Here is an 8,236-nt window from a genome sequence, read left to right on the forward strand (position 1 = left end):
CAATAAAACCCGAATCTCTTTTTTGAGTTCACCGGCATTTCAGCATCATCACCGCAGTTCGGGTTTGATATCGGATTTTCAGTCGTAGTTTATTTATCTTTTTTATTTATACACTTTGTTTACAAGATGCCTGGATTTTCTGACAGAGATCGTGGTAGAGATAGAGGGTAAGTGTCTGAATGAAAGAATTTTAGGCGAATTTAACACCTCGTGTTTTCTCGCCAGAAATGGCTGACATGACGCACAGTAGCTACCTACATATATATATATATTTTCCCCTTAGAGTATCGTAGTCTCCATTTAAAAAAGTTAATATCGAAATTTGCATATTCAGAATCAGAAGGGACAAACGTTTTTAAAGGCCCCGTTTCGTTATGAAACTAGCAGGAGGCCTGATCTGAATCCGAAAATTCTTAGCTGGAGGCCTGTTTTATTAAATGCGAACCAGCTAGTCAGCTGTTGTGGTTTTCTAATTTACGATATCACATTTTCATAAAGTTAATCTTAACATTAATATTGTGCCTCTTCATACAGCATGTGTTCGATAACCGGCAAACTAGCCGACTAAATGTATTTGTACGCCATGTGGCATCATTGAATGCGGATACAAAATGCCGGCCGGTTTCTCCCCCCATTGTTCCTCTGCTGGATATACTTAAGATGGCTGTTTTAACGTGACGCAGAGTCCAATAAGTCTAGCATTTCTTCTAATTTGTATAACTTAAAAAGCTGGCAGTACCTTCTGCATTGTATTGAAGTTGGGGTAATGTGTACGATGACTGCTAGTTGTCACTAGACAATTTTCTGTTAAATCTAAAATGTAAATTTCTTCACTTGGCGTTTACTCAGGCGAGTATATCCACTGGTAACCTAAATATCTTTTACATTGGTTGGCGTGACTAACATTACACCATTCACTTCCCCAGATATGGCAGTGGACCACCTCGTTTTGGAGGCGGTGGAAGAGGTGGTGGTGGTGGGGGGAAGTTTGGTAATCCCGGTGATCGACTGCGCAAGAAGCACTGGAACCTTGACGAACTCTCTAAATTTGAAAAGAACTTTTACCAAGAGCACCCAGATGTTACTCGGAGATCTCCGGTATGTATTCTAGTGGTCAACATCCAGATGCAGCTGATTTACATTAAATGTTATGTAATGGCTACTGGCATGTGTTCTTGCACATGTTCCTTTTTTCCCCAATCACCAATGCCCATTTGCTGTAGTTGTCTTTTGCATTGCCATGCCAATTGATCTGAGTCCATGTTACATTGCAGCAAGAGGTTGCACAGTACAGAAGTACTAAAGCGGTTACTGTGAAGGGGAGGGACTGCCCAAATCCAATTATGAAGTTCCATGAAGCCAGTTTTCCAAGTAGGCACATCCATTAATATCTGACACATTCAGTTGAAATATTTATTTCTCATCTGGGCTAGTTTTCATGTAAACCCTTCACTTTTGCACAGCCTACGTGATGGATGTCATTAATAAAGCAGGCTGGTCAGAACCAACACCGATCCAAGCACAGGGTTGGCCACTGGCTTTGAGTGGCAAGGACATGGTTGGTATTGCACAGACGGGCTCTGGGAAAACTCTCTCGGTAAGTGTTGAGAATATTAGCATTGACTATTCCAACAACTTAGAATTGCTCATAAAAATAAGAGGACTGATCCTTACTGTAATGCAATGTCATTTTTCCCCTGCAGTACTTGTTGCCAGCAATCGTGCACATTAATCACCAGCCTTTCCTGGAACGTGGAGATGGCCCTATTGTAAGTACCCATGGTTATTCAAAGACTTGTATCTAACCTCTCATCCACCCAACATGGGTTTATGGTATTTAACCTTTCTTACAGTGCTTAGTGCTTGCCCCGACCCGTGAGCTGGCTCAGCAGGTCCAGCAGGTGGCAGCAGAGTATGGCAGAGCTTCTCGCCTGAAGTCTGTCTGTGTTTATGGGGGTGCGCCCAAAGGGCCACAGCTCCGTGACCTGGATAGAGGTAAGTTCCACAACCGCTCTATGCATTTGGCTGATTTTAATCTATGGAATTTGGTGCTCATGATTGTTTATTATAGGTGTGGAGATTTGCATTGCCACACCTGGCAGGCTTATTGACTTCCTGGAAGCAGGAAAGACCAACATGCGCAGATGCACTTACCTGGTACTGGATGAGGCTGACCGAATGCTCGATATGGGATTCGAACCACAAATCCGAAAAATTGTGGACCAAATCAGAGTGAGTTCTGTTGTGATGTGTTAGTCTACTGATCTCACTTGGGGACAGTTATCAAGGGAAATTCTGACATGTTCCTTCTCTCCAGCCTGACCGACAGACGCTGATGTGGAGTGCCACTTGGCCCAAAGAGGTGCGCCAGCTGGCAGAGGACTTCCTGAAGGACTACGTCCAGATCAATGTGGGAGCTTTGCAGCTGAGTGCCAACCACAACATCTTGCAGATCGTGGATGTTTGCAATGATGGCGAGAAAGAAGACAAGTGAGTCCTGTCTGACCTGTCATTTCTGTATATGTAATGGGTGGAAAATAAGACTTAGACACTTGTTTTGTCGAGTCACTAATTGAATACTTCCCTGCCTTTCCAGACTCCTCCGCCTTCTAGAGGAGATCATGAGTGAGAAGGAGAACAAAACCATAATCTTTACAGAGACCAAGAGGAGATGTGACGAGATCACTAGGAGGATGAGGCGGGATGGGTAAGTGACATCAATACTTCCTCCTTTAAACTCAGGGTAGTCATTTGTTTCACTGGACTCAATTGACACTTGCTCCTTTTAGTTGGCCAGCAATGGGCATCCATGGAGACAAGAGCCAGCAGGAGAGGGACTGGGTGCTCAATGGTGAGTTTATCACAAGAACCATTTATGACACACCCTTTATGGCCAGCTATCAATTTCTTTTCCTTTTTCAGAGTTCAAGTTTGGAAAGGCGCCAATTCTCATTGCCACAGATGTCGCCTCCAGGGGTCTAGGTTAGTTTCATTCTGTCCTTGGTACCTTGTACCAACTTTTTTTCTGATAGAAAGTGTTTCTTTCTGTAACTCTTCTGCCTTCTGAGTTTCTCCCCTATCTGAAGGAGCGGTCTTTTGAGGCAGGGCCTTGGCATGACACGCCCAGGTCTCCAGAGGGGGAAGGAGGACTCTTGGAGGTGTCCTGACTGGGACATCACCCAGTCACATACAGAGGTGGCGGGGCCCGAGTGCTGAATATCACGCTGGGCTGCCCAAATGGGGGCCTAAATGAGGGTTAGCTGCCGCACCCCTGTAAATGCAGCTGTTCTCTGGCATCGGTTTGGACTGCTTCACACCCAAGCTCATGGCTCCACCAGGCTCTGCTGTTTCCATGTCTTGCATGTCGGTTTGGGCATTGTATTGCAAGTCATCGAATTCTGGAAGGTGTCGCTTTTCTCAAAGCATGTGTGACAATTGTGGCAGTTTCCTAAACTTCTGTTTTGAGACCAGTTGTAAGTCCCATTACACGTTCACCTCTGTAATGATATGGCTACTGGCGCTTAGTGTCAGTGGGTCATGTCAGTTGGCTGGGGACAAAATCCAAGCTCGCACTCCTCCCTCACCTGTGTTTCAAGTCATGTCGAGACCTGCCAACGAGAGACATTTGATCACGTGAACACTGGTTCTGGGAATATCTTGCCTTGAGACTGGGGGTACTTTTGTTATGGGTCACAGGAGTAAGTGGCTCCATTTTTAGCTTTCCCCAATTGTTTATGGTCTTGGCAAGACGTTGCCTTTATAGCGAGCTTCTTATGAGTGTGTGGGAAGAAAGGGCCTTCATTATCACCATAAGGCCCTAGTTTTGGCACATGAAGAGGCAACAGTGCGCATAGTGGCCTTACTGTGTAGAAGCACCCTGCAGTCACTTGACATTGTGTGGGGAGTTTTCTGCAATGGGAATGGACTAGTGAATGCATACTCCTTTATGGTAAGACTTCTGATCCTTTTTTGGGGGAGGGGGCTGTTGAGAATTGAGGGGTTATCTGGATTGGAAGCATTTGGAGTGTGCATCGTTTCTCTCTTCCCACCGTAGTATCCCCACGGATTTAGCCTTTCTGGAGTTATCTAATACTATTCTTTACAGCCTAGTGGAAAAACCAGCTACATCCAGTGACTGGTTGTACTAACTTTGCTCTTTTGGTCTGGCTGTTGTGGTGTGCATCTTTGTGCGCTCCTTTTTGTTTTTTTTTGCCACACTGCAACACATCCTACAGATGTTGAAGATGTGAAATTTGTCATCAACTTTGACTACCCCAACAACTCTGAGGACTATATCCACCGCATTGGCAGAACTGCCCGGAGCCAAAAGACTGGCACAGCCTACACCTTCTTCACCCCCAACAACATGAGGCAGGCCAGCGACCTCGTTGCTGTGCTCCGTGAGGCCAACCAGGCCATCAACCCTAAACTCCTCCAGATGGCGGACAGAGGAGGTAAATCTAATTGGTGAGATACAGGAACTGTGGTTCAGCTGCAGCCATTTTTTCCCCCTTTTTTGTTGACGTGGATGGGTTTGGCACAGTCAAAGCTATGGGATCTTGATTCATTTTTGTTAGCAATTTATTTACCCCCTACAGTGTTTTCCCATGTACCTATCTCATATCACTCGAACTAGCATGAAAGCCCATTCTAATTTGTTCTTGTTTTTCCTTTCAGGTCATTCAAGGGGAGGCAGAGGTGGTAGTGGATTTAGGGATGACCGCCGGGACAGGTACTCCTCCGGGGGCAGGCGTGACTTCAGTAGCTTTAGGGACAGGGAAAACGATAGAGGTTTTGACAGTGGACCAAAGAAAGTCTTTGGCACAAATTCACAGAGTGGAGGTTATGGGGCAAGTGGCTTTGACAAAAGCGGCAATGGTTTTGGCGGCGGCTACGGCACCAACGGCCAGTCAAACTATGGTGCCAGCCAGGCCGGGGGTGTTCCCAACGCAGAACTTCCAGGCCCCACAGTTTAGTGCCAACCAAGGCGGTGCACAGAGTGGCATGAGCCATCAACAGTTCCCCTTCACACAGCAACAAGCACCACAGCCCATGGTGCCTTACCCAATGCCCCCTCAATTCCCACAGTAAACATGAAAGTAAAGATGGTAAATTATTGCTTTTTTTTGTCTTAGTCCTATACTCTATCCAAAATTGTACTGTTTAATTTTTTACACCAGGGTTCAACCAATTTTTGAACCTCTAAAGTCCCTGTGGCGGGGTGGTCCTGCAGCGCAGCAATAGCGATGGCGCACAATTTTGCTTTCTTTTACTTATTTAATTTGTTACATTCCTCAGTGATGTTTAGTCTTATTTTGTACTAGTTATTGCAGACGTATTGTTTTGTCCCACCTGTACCATTTAAAGTTATATGTTAAGATCTTAACTGGGAGGCACTGCATGGCCTTTCGCAATAAAAACCAAAAATACCTATCTTGTTGTCTTCTTTACACGATTACATGAGTTCCAGAAAATGCTTAAGTGTGTTCCACTTTGCCTCAACAGGTAAATGGATTAATTCTCAGGAGCAGTATGGAATGAATATTTTGTCTAGAGGGATATATGAACGTGGTCAATTGCTTAAATTAGTCAATGCTCACGGTTGTTTATTACACTTGACTATATAGCACTTATGTTATGGCTTGCAGTTATGCAACATCAATGTACTTGGATTTGTCAGCTTATTGATGTGCCTTTTATGTAAATCAAGTGTGAATCAAAGCTTAAACAACCTCTGCCCTTAGTGGCAGGTTGCAGACAGTACCCAGTTCAATTTTCCCTCATTGACCAGATGGCTAAGCCTGCGCAAGGATTTCTGCAGATACCCATTTTGTTGTGCTCAATATGCTGAGTTAAATATGCACATTGTCTTGCAGGTGTTCTCTGCTTTCCAATCCTAGGAAAGGCTCTGACCTGGCTGATTTCATTAACGTTTAGTTCGGCTTCATGGTTTCTTCCACTGTTAGTAGTGCGGTGTATATAATACCTAATGCAGTAAGAGAATCTGTCCTGGACACACTGTACCAGCTGTAGTCTTAAACACAACCTCAATATTGATTGGAGTGGCTGCTATTGGAAGGAAAAGTCAGTCAATTTCATGAAGGCATTTTATGGCCTGGATTTACTCACCATTTACCAAACATGTTTCTCTGCCTGCTTTTACTGCGCAGCACATGAAACCATCCTCTCCCATCCCTCTTAGCAAGCTGGTGAGGGTTGGGTAACTGGTTTGCCCTGTCTGCCTTCCCAAAGGTGTTGACAGGGACTTGTTTGGGTGGGAGTGACGCATCTATTAAAGCTCAACCCAGCTCAAACTGTATTAAACATGTTTTGACAGCTTGTACTGTATCCGTTCTAGATGGCAAGCAGATAGTGACTATTGTGATGTCTGACCCTGCTAGAGAAAAGCACTGAACTCAGGAACTCCGTTTCTTCTAGATGGCTTGAGGGTGAGAGATACACATTTTCACAGCCGTGATGATCTGAATGGCCCTAAAGTACATTACATGACAAAGTATGTGGACACCTGCTCTTCGACCATCTCATTCCAAAATCATGGCCGTTAATATGGAGTTGGTTCCTCCTTTACAGCTATAACAGCCTCTACTCTTCTAGGAAGGCTTTCCACTAGATGTTGGACCATTGCTGTGGGGATTTGCTTCCATACCTCCACTAGAGTATTAGTGAAGTTGGCCACTGATGTTGGGCGATTAGGCCTGGCTCGCAGTCGGTGTTCCAATTCATATCAAATTTATTTATATAGCCCTTCATATATCAGCTGATATCTCAAAGTGCTGTACAGAAACACAGCCTAAAACTCCAAACAGCAAGCAATGCAGGTGTTGAAGCACGTTGGCTAGGAAAAACTCCATAGAAAGGCCAAAACCTAGGAAGAAACCTAGAGAGGAACCAGGCTATGAGGGTTGGCCAGTCCTCTTCTGGCTGTGCCGGGTGGAGATTATAACAGAACATGGCCAAGATGTTCAAATGTTCAGAAATGACCAGCATGGTCAAATAATAGGTCTGGGACAGGTAGCACGTCCGGTGAACAGGTCAGGATTCCATAGCCGCAGGCAGAACAGTTGAAACTGGTTCTGAGGTTGTCCTGAGGCATGGTCCTAGGGCTCAGGTCCTCTGAGAGAGAGAAAGAAATAGAATTAGAGAGAGAATACTTAAATTCACACAGGACACCGGATAAGACAGGAGAAGTACTCCAGATATAACAAACTGACCCTAGCCCCCCGACACAAACTACTGCAGCATAAATACTGGAGGCTGAGACAGGAGGGGTCAGGAGACACTGTGGCCCCATCCAATGATACCCCCGGACAGGTTCAAACAGGAAGGATATAACCCCACCCACTTTGCCAAAGCACAGCCCCCACACCCCTAGAGGGATATCTTCAACCACCAACTTACCATCCTGAGACAAGGCCGAGTATAGCCCACAAAGATCTCCGTCACGGCACAACCCAAGGGTGGACACCAACCCAGACAGGCAGATCACATCAGTGACTCAACCCACTCAAGTGACGCACCCCTCCTAGGGACGGCATGAAAGAGCACCAGTAAGCCAGTGACTCAGCCCCTGTTAGAGGCAGAGAATCCCAGTGGAGAGAGGGGAACCGGCCAGGCAGAGACAGCAAGGGCGGTTCGTTTCTCCAGAGCCTTTTCCGTTCACCTTCACACTTCTGGGCCAGACTACACTCAATCATATGACCCACTGAAGAGATGAGTCTTCAGTAAAGACTTAAAGGTTGAGACATTCCATAAAAATGGAGCTCTATAGGAGAAAGCCGTGCCTCCAGCTGTTTGCTTAGAAATTCAAGGGACAATTAGGAGGCCTGCGTCTTGTGACCGTAGCGTACGTGTAGGTATGTACGGCAGGACCCAATTGGAAAGATAGGTAGGAGCAAGCCCATGTAATGCTTTGTAGGTTAGCAGTAAAACCTTGAAATCAGCCCGTGCCTTGACAGGAAGCCAGTGTAGGGAGGCTAGCACTGGAGTAATATGATACATTTTTTTGGTTCTAGTCAGGATTCTAGCAGCCGTATTTAGCACTAACTGAAGTTTATTTAGTGCTTTATCCGGTAGCCGGAAAGTAGAGCATTGCAGTAGTCTAACCTAGAAGTAACAAAAGCATGGATACATTTTTCTGCATCATTTTTGGACAGAAAGTTTCTGATTTTTGCAATGTTACGTAGATGGAAAAAAGCTGTCCTTGAAACAGTCTTGA

At 45.3% G+C, this 8,236-nt stretch overlaps 1 pseudogene; it reads left to right on the forward strand.

The window, feature by feature from the left end:
• LOC135564669 (probable ATP-dependent RNA helicase DDX5) lies at window positions 1-5,433 on the forward strand (annotated as a pseudogene).
• Window positions 5,434-8,236: the final 2,803 nt, after the last annotated feature.

The sequence above is a fragment of the Oncorhynchus nerka genome, linkage group LG26, assembly GCF_034236695.1.
Source record: "Oncorhynchus nerka isolate Pitt River linkage group LG26, Oner_Uvic_2.0, whole genome shotgun sequence".
NCBI classification, from domain to species: Eukaryota; Metazoa; Chordata; class Actinopteri; order Salmoniformes; family Salmonidae; genus Oncorhynchus; species Oncorhynchus nerka.